This window comes from Elaeis guineensis, chromosome 13 (genome assembly GCF_000442705.2).
Source record: "Elaeis guineensis isolate ETL-2024a chromosome 13, EG11, whole genome shotgun sequence".
NCBI lineage: Eukaryota > Viridiplantae > Streptophyta > Magnoliopsida > Arecales > Arecaceae > Elaeis > Elaeis guineensis.
The window spans coordinates 67,354,079-67,368,696 of record NC_026005.2 but is presented as its reverse complement, the minus strand read 5'-3'; positions in this window follow the sequence as shown (position 1 = coordinate 67,368,696).

The window sequence follows — 14,618 nt, the reverse complement described above, 5'->3', positions numbered from 1 at the left end:
ACATATTGAGGCTAACCTAAATGGTCGATTCCATGATGTGATATTTTTGGCTTATTTCCATCAAACTGCAAAGCAAAATCAATCTTGAAGGTTTGATCGAAGCATGCAATATATTGAGAGAACATGATCCAATTGCTTTCCATATCTGAAATCATATCCACTTGATGATCTGAATAAATGGTTGCTAGTACATGACACGACTAGATGTAGGTATGGAATAATGAATACTAATCTATCTGAAAGCTTCAATAAGATGTTGAAGGGGGCTCGTTCATTGCCTATTACCGCTCTTGTTCATCTTTCCTTTGAATGCTTGTCGAAAGGGTTTAGCATCAGATATATAATAGTAGCATGAAGAAGAGAGGCCAGTAGGATATTCACAGATAAGATTAGATGAAAATTAAATAGATACCAACTGAAGTCTAAGGAGTATGTGTGGTTAAGTACAATAACCAACTGGATTTATATAAGATTCAGTTGAGATGAAGGTATTATAGCCCCGATGAACCTGCTTATACACACCTCTCATTTACTCCAACATCATGGAGATTTATTGTTTGGAGCACATGATGCGATAGTTTGGCATGTATCAGGGTATCTCCCCACCATGCGACACTGATGACAGTCTCCATAATTTTGATCAATGAGAGCGGCATCGCCACAATTGGGGTAGTGAGCATTGGGAGCATATTAACGCATCAGAGTAGCGGAAGGATTTGATTGTGGATGGCCCACCCATGCTCTCCATGATGGATTATTATGATCCATATCTGATGTGGTACAGGAGCATCACTAGGCGATTTATCTTGCCATTGATGAGTGAGCGGCCCAAGATGAGGTTCCATCCTTCGGACAGCATGATGGACATTGTGATAAGTATATTTTGCTTTTTCCCTACTTTGTTATGTTGTTATGAATAATATTTATTTTCTTTTTCATAGTAATAGTTTTAGAGGATCATGTCACTGTACCATCGGGCAAGGAGAGGCTTTCATTCGGTCATTGTAGGATGCAAGGATCGAGCACTTATCGATATTATGGATAGTCTTGTCAATACTATATGAGTCATCTTTGACAATAGACGACTTCATACTACGCTATCGATGGATGATCCGAGTACCTTGTCAATGCCTAGCACACTTTATACCCAGCTTCTCGAACTTCGACCGCCCCAAAGATGATACATCTATATCACATAGGATGAATGAGTTGGGAGACACATCGTACAGATCCGATGAGCAGCACATCGACCTATGCATGAAAGGATCAAAAGCAGAGGTAGATGAGGGTTTCCCAATGTATATGTTAGGCACATATTGATAGGCCGAGCATGCCAGCATCTCCCTCCCCACCGATTGATACCATATCTGAGCCATCACGATCGCGGCTAAAGGTGGCACGTGTTTACAAGAGGCGAACACAGAGGAGGCCTCAGTATCTTGATGTATATACCTCTCAATAGTTATATACTTATACTTTTTTTTTGCTGACAAACTTTGTAATGATCAACTATTTTGAATGCACATGTTACAAATTTTTTTAAATTTGAATGCACATGTTAGAATTTTACTATCATTACGTTATTATTCAACGACTAATTTAATCTTTTGATGATATATATATATATACCTTATGCAAATGTAAATCCACATACATACATGTGAATGATAATCCATGACATAGTGCATGGTAACCCCATTAACTATATAACTTCATCAAATGGAATAAAGTAGAGAACACCCTATTAAGCATTTGCATCCTTGTAGCAATACAGTCTTCTATTAATATTAGAAATGCCTTATTTAGAATCATGCTGAGTTGTTAGCTATCAAGCTTGTAGAGATGGCTGAGACGTGTTTGAGTTGCACACATCATGACAAATATTTTGAGCTACTTTGTCACAGGCAGCAGTGGAATACCTTTTGAACAACATAACCCATCATGTACAACAGCTACAGTTATTGATGCACCCCCGCTATATTAGAAAACTATTTTTTAGAGCTAGTCTTGTATTTAAACAATAAAAAAAATTCCAATAGCAAAGACAGGCATCCACGAAATAACCACACCGGCTCAAAAATATTATTCGAAACATAAGTGGCATATCAACAATATGTATAAGTTGCCAACAATAAAAAGCCAAAAATGATAACCATAAAGTATAATTTGGATGCTTTTCATAATCGTGTATTATTAAGAAATAGAAGATATGATAGTTAGGCAGCAAAAAAGAAAAGGTTTTTTGTGTTGGCTTGTGGCACAACAGGGGTCGACCCTTGTGCCAAGTCACCGCTGTGCCACAAGTTGGAATAGGAATTGAGGGCATTTCATAGTCATCTTATGATGGAGCGACTTATAGAGTCGCTTTACAGTAATGCAACTTGTAGAGGTGCCCTATGATAGAGTGACTTATAGTCTCGCCCGATGATAGAGCGACATTGTTTTGCCCACCTGTACCTCAAGCTCGAGTGAATAGTGATGAGTCAGTATATAAAGTCATCTTATAATAGAGCGACTTTATTTTGGACAGTATTTTCATAAATAGTTTTGAAAGGGCATTATTTCGGTAATTTTTTTTAAAATGGGCATTATTTGGGTAAAAAAATCCTCTAAATTACCATTGCCTAACAAAATGTTAGACGGCAATTATCTACTAATTGGAGAAAATGAATGTGACAAAGAAAAGGCAGCAATTTTTTGAATATTTTGGGTACCATTTTTCTTATTTAGGCAATAGAACTTTTTGATACATTGGCAATTGTTATTAATTATGCACAATAATTTATCATCATTTTTGACAATAGTTATTTTTACATAGGTGACAATTTTTTAGAGTATTTGGTAGCGGTTTTTTCAATTTAGATAACATTGATTCATATCCAAGTAATAGTTTTATGAAGATTTTGCAACATTTCCTTCTATTTTAGATAGTTAGTTTTTACATTTAGGTAATGATATTGATAAGCTTAGGTAGTGCTTAGGCAGTAGGTTTTTTCTATATTTAGGTAATGATTTCTTATCGCTTAACCAATGATGACAATGTTTTGATTATAGGTAATGATTAGGAGTTTTGGCAGCATTTTTTGTCTTTAGACAATAGATTTCTACTAGTACATATCCTATTTTAAGCAATGATTTATAACCATTACATATTTCATTTTTATGCTTATTGAATATTTTAAAAGAGTTCTAGTAATGGCAACATGCTGTTGCACATTATTTGCTCCACAGCCTATATTTCTTAAATATCACTAGATCATAATAGCACATAATGATTGATTATATTTCAAAGCCTTTCATCACAATAAAATCTTAATGGTTTACAAATATAATATCTAGTCTATAACTAAATATACCATCAACATTCATCAATCAAAGTCCTAGAAAATATAAGAAATGATATTTAGTAATCAAAATCTCTCCTTAAGTGATCCTCTCCATACTATGATGAATGTTCTTCTATCATGATGGTTGTTCAAAAAATTTTAGATTGCACATCGTGTGCAGTACAAGAGTAGAAACACTTGAGAATATTGTGAAAAATTGGATTTTTTGAGATTAGATGAGAATTTAATCTCCACTTTTCACTCTATATCCACCTCTTTAGAGGGCTGACACCAACCAAAATCTAATACCCACCTTCTAAATAGGTGAAGAATGATTCCATCCTAATAACTGTTGAGTGGTAGATATTGAATTTTTTTAAAAAAAAAGTAATAAAGACACCCCTTTAAGTTTCAACCATCTATATCTAGACTCTAAAAATTTAAAATTATCAATTGACTGTTAGAAATTTAAATTTATTGCAATATAGGCCAACTATGTATATGGATCCTAACATCATTCATAGAATCAAAAGAGATAAAAATACCCTTGCTTTAGAGAGGTTGTTCTTTGTCATTCATCTACTTACACAAATCTTAAAGCACTTCATTTTTTATCATTCATCCATCAGCATAGATCTTAAAGTGCCCATCCTTTGTCATTCATTTGCCAGCATGGATCTTGAAATTCTCCTGCCTTTATCATCCATCTGCATGCACAGATCTTAAAGAGCTTCATTCTTTGTCATCCATTCATCTGTACAGATTGTAAAATATCTATCTAAGATCTATTTGCCTATATAGATCTCAAAGAACTTTATCTGCGATCCATTGTTTGCATAAATCTCAAAGTGTTCGATCATCTGTCATCCACTCATCCACAAATCTCAAAACACCTATCATCTATTATCCATCTACTTACATAAATCTTAAAGCATGCTGTACTTGATCATTTATCTATCAGTACAAATCTTAAAGCATCTCATTCTCTATCATCCATCCATTTGCATAAATCTTTAAATGCTCCATCCTCTATCATCCATCCTCTCGTATAGATCTCAAAGCACTTCATTCTTTATATATGTCCACTTGCATAAATCTTGAAGCACTCCGATATCTATCATTTATCAATTTACATGAGTTTTGAAGTACTCCATCTTTTGTCATTCTTTGTTTGCACAAATTTTAAAATAATTTATCCTTCATTATCCATCTGTTTATATAGATCTCAAAGGATTTCATCCTTTATCATCCATCCATGTACATAGATTTTAAATCACTCTAGCCTATCATTCTTCATCTGTGTATATCTCAAAGCACTCCATCTACTATTATTCATATACCTGCTTAGATCTTAAAGCACTCTAAATTTTTTTGTTCATCTATCTGCATAGATCTCAAAGTACTCTATTTTCTATTATTTATCTATTTGTATGGATCTTAAAGTACTCCATCTTTTATCATCCATCCACCTACATACATATTAAAGGATAAAGTCCATCCACTAGCATGATCCCAAAGTTCTATCTTTCTCTCATTTCTTGGCAATTTCCAACACAATAATATGATGGCACTAGTACGTGGCATAGTACCAAGATGGTGTATCTTGCTTTCATGCTTAAGCTACAATTTTGTTTTCAAAGTTTATATATGGCAAGCAATTATTATTTATAATAGATCTTATCGATATTTCAGAACCTATGTCTATTGTCTACATATTGTTGAGTATTGACTTCAATTCAAATATCCAAGCCTTTTTTGTCAAGATAGAGATGTTATACCATGTATTAAATCAGAATTATAGTATTTTCTATTCAATTAGAGATTTTAATCTGGTATTTTCTAACTAAATATGGTTTACAATATTTTCTATTTAGTTGAAGATCTTATACCTCTATAAATAGGTGGGTAAGGTTATGGGTCTATGTATGCATGGTATGCATGGAAGATGGTGAGAAAAGGATGTAAAGAGATTAGAATTTGAGAGTTTTTCTCTTTATATTCTAATTCTAAAATAGTGCATCTTTGTTTTATCATCCATGAACATAGACTTCGATCGAATCATAAAAGATTCTGTGTTCTCTTTATATTTTTATTTTTGTGTGCCTACTTGATCTACTTGTCTTCAAAAAATCTTCAACAACTAGTATTAAAGCATCATTGGATTTTTTTCTCTTCTTTTGGGACAAGATATATCGAAGTTTGTGCAGGTAGCAGACGACATTAACCTAGTGAGGACCACATTGTCGAGCTTCGACCAATCTCATTTTCATTTCTGCCTCAGCTCTCTACAAGCCGTCCCCTAGATCAGAGCCTCCAAGGAGCTCTTAGTGTGTGGAAAAGATGGCGAACTGGCAGACATGGATAGCTGGCCCTGTAACAACCTGCTGACATCCACCACTCCGACTCTGACAGGCCCTAACTGCCTAACAAACTTTACTATAAAGAGAAAGATAAGGAAAAAAAGGGAGGATTCCGGATTCAACTCACTCTCATCTTCTTCCTCTACTATTCTCTCTCTCCGACTGTTACTAGCTTAACCATCGGAGGGTCTCCAACAAGAGAACCCCCATCTTCTTCTTCGACGTATGTGGACTTTTTTATAGGACTTCAGATCTCAAACCAAGACATGGCTACTCCAATCCAGCGGACATCTTCTAGCCATTCCACCACCTCACTAACCATCAAAGAGGTACAGCAACAGATTGGTGCTAGAGGAAAGACCCTTCTGACTCTATTTTTTAAAAAAAGATGATGAGAATTCGATTTCAGAATTATCTCACTGCATCACAGCGATAGTCGTCCTTATGTAGCACGCCTGATGGGCAAAATCCAGACCCTATCAATGCACCAACAGAATAAGTTTAAGCACTCATAGCTGTTGTATAGGAGCTGCAACAGAGCGCAGCAAGGACCCAAGCTCCCCCAGCAACTCTATCATAGCACAGTGTTAGGAAACCCTGACTGCACCTGTCAGGAATCTTTAGATCTTCTATATGTATGTGAGGAGATCCTTGATAGATCCAGACTCTTTGAAAGCAGCGAACATCGATCCATGATCTAGATCTGTGATGGGGTGCCTTCCTCCTAGGGCTTGAGGGAGGTGCCCCCCTTCTCTAGGGTTTCTTTAAAAATCCTGAGGCGGCAACATTAGACAAAGAGAGAAGAGAGATTGAGGGAGAAAAGATCTATATTCCATTGTTCCAAGCATTCCTAATACAATCTATGTATATATATATATATTCATAGCCAATAGGCCCAATGAAAAAGTCTCCTGGCTGAATCCATACATGAAAGCACTCATCGAGCCCATGTACATCTATGTCTCACATACTCTCATCCCTTGGGCTTAATTCCAGTCCAAATCCTAAGTTTGCCCCCTTAAGACCTATCAAACTAAACCTTAAGATCCTAGGATCAAAATTTAATCTCAGATCTAAACAAAAAAATTCATGCAGCTCTGCCTGCGATATTGAGTTGGCTCAATCTCAGACTGAGTCGACTAATCTGGGACTTAGTCGACTCACACTAGCATTGAGTCGACTAACCTATATACCATGCTATAAATTTTTGAAATTTTATCTTCTATTTTTCTAAGACATAGTCAACTCAGACTGCGAATGGGTCGATCCAATCTTAGTCTGAGCTGACTAACACTTTGAATCTGCTCTTTCCTCTACAATTTCGATCCTGACTCTGATTTCTTACTCCATCTTATGTCTCTGATATCCAGAGCCTCAATCAAGCCCCTCAAAGTCCTCGTCACCTGAATCTCGAGCCCGTGGAGAGCTATGCACTACCTCCACCCTAGGACCACTCCTTTTCTAGGCGTAGGACCCAAATCCGATCCTAGCATCCTGGAGCCAATACTTTGATGTGTTCTCTCAAGACTTGAAAGCACCACACCAACTTCTACGGTCTTCACTTTGGTGCACCCAAGCCTTGACACACCTGATAATATCTTCCTATGCAATCCTACTATCAATGTGCATTCTGATAGCCTCTTATGCGGACCTCTTTGCCTCTGCCAATCCTCTTCAACTGCTGAGCTCTCTTTGAAGCCTTTGGGATGATCGCCTCCACCACTGAAAAACTTGGCTTGCACATTTGCACCACCCTGAAGTTTGTTGTAGGTACCCTTTTACTTAACAACCGCATCAACTATTATCCTGGACTTTCTTGGAGAAACAATTGTATTCCTAAATCGGCACTCGCTACTACCAATGCACCTGACATGGTCTCCTTAGAGCAACGCCTCTCCACCTGCACACTCTGCTCCATTAGCTTTGTGTAGTCTTAATGCTGGTGCTAGGATATTGCTCCTCCTCAATACCTCCCTGCTCTGAATGTGTGCTAAAATCCTCTCCACTTATGAAGCCCCTCTGTCTGATGCTCCATCTGAACTGAAGTACCCCTAATGCCACAAAAGCCGACTCTGTACTTGAGTCACCTGAGGCCAACCATCTAATACTGTCCTGCTGAGCCTATCGCTGTACCTCAAACACCTTCACTCCCCCTTCGGACCCTCCGCACTCTGTGGACCTCTTCGAAGCCATCTCGCATATACCGCACTCTACGAGCTCCTTCAAAATTCAAGAGCTCAACCAACTCTTCTTCTTCAGTGACTAAACCCTAGAAAAATCCATCCTAGCCATTATCCTCTTCTGTCCCCGCACCAACCATCACTTCAACTTCATCCGGAGGAACTGCAGCTCAAACCTCACCTAAGGCTCAGACCCACTTATCTCATCCGAGGCTCGTCACCACCTCCTCATAGGTATTTAGATCCTCTCTTGCTACAAATAATCCATCTGATATGGTCTCTCTAGAATCTCGATCCATGGTACCTGTAACCCCACATAAATCCACAGAATGCGTTATCACCGCTGGTGCTGGAATTTGACACCTATCCTTGCACCCCTTAGCTCTGAATCTTTGCCAAACCATCCTTCACTTGTGGAGGCACCTCTGGCCAGTGCTTCACCTGAATGATGACTCTTCCTGATGCTCCTACAGAAGATAAAATCAGATCCAAGGTCAGCTGTCCAGCACTGCCTTGCTAGACCTCATGCTGAACCTCCACCATCACTGCTACCATTTCAGAACTTCCGCACTCTACGGATCCCTACAGAACCACCAAAGGATCTCCTCCTCCTCCAAACCACCTGTGACACTATGTAGATCAGCCATCTCTATCATTTCAAGACTCCACAAATTCATGCTCTGATTGAACTATCGAATGCACCCTGACTACTTTCCCACCTTTTCGCATCCGAAAGCTGGATAGTCACTTCTTCAACTCCACCTTGACCATTATCCCTTGAGAAACCTCTCCTCCAGCATGCCAAACCTATCAATCACTCCTCATCCATCAAACGGCCCCTGCTGCCCATCTTTTTCAAAGAACCCTATCACCTAACCGTCACACCATCTTGTCTTTCTTCCTTCAAGGCCGAATCCAACTAAAGTTGGACAAAAAAACCTACCATCCAAACCTTCCACCCTGAGAAACTTTTCTTCCCATTAATTTTTTCAACCTCCACCTTCAACTTGATGCTCCTGGTTAGCCAAACCATAGTAAAAACAAAGATGGATCTGAGGCATACCGTAGAATAGGTGTATAGATTTTAGCAAACAGCCTCTTGTTGACGCCTCCTTCTCTTAATCCTCCTAGGATTATATCAGCCTATAATTAAAATAATAGATACGTGGTTGATCCAAGAACTTACTATTTTAATGCATAAAATATCTTAAACTTAGGCATTAAGAAACAGCTCTACGAATATGAGGCATTCAGGATATTCGATAGTAGATTTATAATTTCATCCTGTGTGACTTCTCCGTTATTTTTATACTTCACCTAGCTCTGATACCAATTGTTAGACCTTAGCTCCTAACCAACTTTCCAAAAGATAATTACTTAAGGGAAGGTGGGGTTTATTAGTCTTTATTAACCATACAGAATCCTACATTCTTGAATTGACCCACATCAAGCCAAATCACCCTCATGCAGCAGGCTGGGTGGTAAGTCCCATTCAATTATTTTTGATCTCTGATATCACTCTGATATCAATTGTTAGGACTATCGTGCATCTACGTAGATCCGAGGAGACCTATGATAGAGCCTTCTATAAGAGTCCATGGTAATCTGGACTCTTTAGGGGTCAGCAAACTTCATGCCCTAGATCGCTGCACACCCTGAACCCTACGTAGCGACCTAGTTCATATCTCCTTTGCTTCTAGAGACCTAGAATGCACCTCTAGATTTGATCTTCCACCCACAACACCCTAAGAATCAGGACTTGAGGTGTGGTATCTTAGGCTATTAGATCTAAACCTGAAACCTTGATGAGGAGGAGTCTTTGTTGGACTACAACTCTATGACAGCAGCTCCCAAACCACAGTCTTTACTTGTGCACTCCATCTTGGCCCCTACACACCTCTGATCTGAACCAAACTAGAGCCCAAACCTTCCTGTGAGATCACCTGATCATCTTCCTAAAAATTAGGATATTGGGATATCCAACAACTGGAGCTATACCGCACAAAAGAGAGATCTTGCAGTCTTCTGCAAAACTACAGCCTTTACCCATCTTTACCTTGTTCTTCCTCTCTCTGAACCCTATCGATATCAGATCTGAAACTCTTCATTCCAGATCTAAAAACACCCTCCTTCAAACCCCCAATAAGTAGAGAAAAGGGGATGTGGAGACCTAGGAGATGGCAGCACAAAGGGTGATGGGGAGCCTCCCTCCTCCTAACCCTAGGGCATCTAGGGTTTGAGGGAAGCACCCCCCACTCTAGGGTTTCTTCCTTGCTACCTAGTGCGGCATGGAAAACTAGAGAGAGAGGGAGAGATTATGCAGAAAAGCTTCCTTTGATTCTCTTTCTTTAGGGTTTACAATATACAAGTATATATACCTATTATATGGACCAAAATCCTAGTCCAAAAACTTTCTAGGCTAACCTAATCTGAATGCACTCATCCAAACCTATATACACCCATGGTCTGATTATGCACTCAACCCCATGGACCCAAATTTTGTCCAAACTTAGATTAGCCCCTATGAGACCCATAAACTAGGGCCTCATGATCATGGAGGGCTGAACCTCCACCCTAGGATCAAATCGATCCTAGTCTTAGGATCCAAACCAGTCCTAAAATCCTGAAGTCAAGCCCATGGCTCCTCTCATGGCCTCTCAAGACTTGATAGCACCACATAAACTCCTACACACAGTCGTTGGACTTGCATGGCTAAGTTGGAATGGGGTAATCAACATTCAAATACAGCTCAAGCCTCCTATCGACAAGCACAAATGATCGAACCAGCTCCACTTCACTCGCCCCAACACCCTCGAAGCTTAAGAGAAAACAATCAATAGGATTGATTGCCAAAGCCCTGCAAGGAGGACTCCATCTCAAGCCTATGTTGGCATTACTCCTGGTGAGAAGACAAACTTGAGAGGAAGGTTCAGAAACTGAAGTATGAAATCGGAGAGCTCCAGGGAGCTAGCTGTCAACAGAATGATGGCTATAGCTTCACAACCCAACCTCTATTCTCTCAAGAAATACTGAGTGAATCGATTCCAAATTGGTTCAAAATGCCATAGGTCGAGTAGTATGACAGCATGATCGATCCGCTCGATCATCTGGAGGGTTATAGAGTCCTCACGATGCTGCAAAGGGCATCAGATGCCCTCCTTTGCCAAGCCTTCCCAATGACTCTCAAGAAGAGTACGGGAGTCTAGTTCTTCAATCTCCTATGAGGATCGACCCATTCCTTTGAGCAACTAAGAAGATAGTTTGTAATGCACTTCGGTAGCTAGAGGCCACAACCGAAGAATAACGACAGCCTCTTCTCTATTATGCAAAGAGAAGGTGAGTTGTTGAGAGACTACATGATGCATTTTAATGCAGCCATACTTGAAATCAATGACTTCAATGAGTTCGTCTGATGTTGGCAATGAAATTAGGACTCAAGGACGAGTACCTGATTTTTATCTTGAATAAAAATTTCTCAAAGGACTATTCCAACCTCTTCATCTGAATGCGAAAGTATACCCAAGCTAAAGAGAATGAAGCACTTTGATGAAAAGAAGAGAAGAAGAATGGTGACAAGAAGAGGCCCCATAATGATAAATGTGGAGCTCCAAAGGAAGGAGGAGAAAATCACTCCCAAAAATAAAAAAGGAGAAAAAGTCCTCCACATCGCTTCAATAGCTACATTCCTTTCTTTGCCCCTCGTGCTCAGAACTTTATGAAAATTGAAGGCAAAGACCTCATGCATCGGCTTCCAAAGATGAGAGCACTAGCAGACTAGAGGACATAATGAAGTACTGTCGCTTCCACCATGATCATACCAATGACACTGAGGAGTGTCGCTAGCTGAAGAATGAGATCGAAGACCTCATCCATCATGGATACCTCAAAAAATATATTTGCAACAAAGAAAAGGCTCGATGGAGGAATCACAATGGGTGAATGTCGATATGGAAGACAACTTCAACAACAATTCGATGGCTGACATCATCAACATGATTGTGGGATTGGCTGACATCAGCAAGGTAGAAGAAAAGGAAGAAGCTGGCGGGTCCACCCTAGAAAGGTGGCTAATTAAGGAAGCAAACTCATCTTCCAATTATGTTATTTTCTTTTTCAATAATGATGTAACTAGAGTTCAAACTCTTCATAATAATACTATTATCATTTTCATGATAATAGAGAAATATAATGTATAAAGAATTTTAATTGATAATGAAAGTTCTATCAATATATTATTTTATGATGCTTTCTAAAAGATGAAACTGCCCAAATGACAACTAAAGCGAATCAGTACACTGCTGGTCAGTTTCTCCAACAATGCTATACCTATCGAGGTGAAGTAGAACTACTTGTAACCATAGAAAAATCACCTCGACAAGCAACTGTGCTCCCCAACTTCCTCATTGTCTGAATACCTTCAGCATATAATGCAATCCTCGAATGATCTGGATTAAATACCTTGAGAGCCATCGTCTCAATGTACCATCTCCTCATCTAGTTTCTAACCAAGAACGAAATTGAAAAGATGAGAGGTGACCAAGTACCTGCGAGATAATGTTTCATGGCAACAGTCCAAGGAAAAAAGTCTAAGAAAACTCTGTCAATCGAAGTGTTGGACCTAAGAAAGGAAGAAGATGAAAATTGAGGCGAACCTGTGAGCAACCTAAAGAAGTGATGCTCAAAAGTGATTCTGATTGAACTATCAAGATCAGAAGTCGGCTATTCGAATACATCAAAATACAGTTGATAGACTTTTTTTCGAAAAAATGCTAGTGTGTTCACATGGTTAGCATCCGACATGTTAGGTATCTCCTTCAAAATCATCACCCATAAATTAAATGTTAACTCACACCATCTCTTTGTCCGATAAAAGAAGAGAAGTTTCACCCCAAAAAGGCAAAAGATGATTAATGAGAAAGTTGACAAACTTCCCGAGGCTGAATCCATTCAAAAAGTTCATTATCCATAGTGGATTGCCAATGTGGTCATGGTGAAAGAAATCAGTAAAAAGTGAAAGATCTGTATTGACTATACCGACCTCAATAAAGCTTACCTCAAAAATAATTTTTCTTTACCGAGGATTGACCAATTGGTTGATGCTACCTCGAGCCACAAACTTCTAAGCTTCATGGATGCATTCTCTGATTACAATCCAATTTAGATGGCATCCAAAGACAAAATGAAAATGGCTTTTATAATAGGGCGAAGGCTGTACTGTCACAAAAGGATGCCATTCAAATTGAAAAATGTGAGAGCAACTTGCCAACGCCTCATCAACAGTGTTTTCAAAGAATAGATCGGCCGCAATATGGAAACATATATGGTTGATATGCTTATCAAGAGCATTGAAGCTGCATAGCATGTCGTCGATCTCAATGAAGCTTTCAATGAACTCAGACACTACCAAATGAAGTTGAATTTAAGTGACTTTGCCTTTGGAGTAAGCTCCAAAAAATTTTTCGGCTTCATGATTACCCAACGAAGAATCAAAGCAAATCCAGAGAAAATTCAAGCACTCAAAGAGATGAAACACCCCACCAATAAAAGAGATGTTCAATGCCTGACTAAGAGAGTGGTAGCACTAAGTCGATTTATCTCTAGGTTGGCCGAAAAGTGTCTCCTATTCTTCAAAGCAATAATGCAAGCAAAGGACTTCATGTGGTTGGAAGAATGCCGATTTGCTTTTGAAGAACTCAAAAAATACCTAGGATTGGCACCTCTTCTATCCAAATCAATCAAAGGTGAGAAACTGTACATGTATCTGTCAGTCACCTTGCAGGCAACAAACTTTATCCTCATCTGAGAAGAAGCTGACATACAAAAATTGATCTACTGTAGTAGCAAAATTCTCAAAGATGCAGAGACAAGATACACAATGACTGAGAAAAAATCTATGCGATCGTCATCACCAGCAAGTGTCTTCGACCATACTTTTAAGCACATATAGTCGCTGTATTCACCAACCAACCCCCGAAGGCTATCCTTCAAAAATTGGATGTGTTTGGATGTCTAGCGAAGTGGGCGATTGAGCTCGACAAATTCAACATCGAGAACCAATCCTGCACATCAATAAAGGCACGAATAGTGGCTGACTTCATCATCGACTGTATGATTCCTGAAGATAAGTTAGTTTCGGATATTTTGGAACTAGAAATTGCCTCATCAGATAATTGGTGGATATTGCACATAGATGGGGCCTCGAACAGCCAAGGAAGGGGTGTTGGTTTTATCATCACCAACCCCGACTTCAGTAGCAACTTTGGGAGTGACTTCTGGAGCGACCCCAATGACAGCATTAACATGAATCTCTTCATGTGCCTGCTCAAGAACAAGATCAGCGATGACACTCATGATCACCTCTTTGGCAGCTGCCACAGCATCGAATGGATCAGCCATCTCTAGAGGAATTATTGCTTTGGGTGTAGGAGTCTCATCCTTCTTATCTTCACTATCCACTGGCTCAGCCACCTTCGGAACAAGATGACTGATGTCAATCTCCTAGTAAAGGTCCTTCATGAGTTTGCGGCACTCTTTGTAGCCGACATGATATGAGCCAAAGGCAGCTTTGGAAATCTTGGCCCTCAAATCCTGCTCTGGCATTTATGGCAAAAAGGACATGTTAGCGATCTTTTTCAAAATCAAGCGGCGTGCCACCTTTTATGCCACAATTGGTAGTAAATGCTAGAGTGGCAAGTGATAGTTCCATCGCAGAGTTCATACTGTTTTAGGCATCGAATAGTGGTTGGACCCAA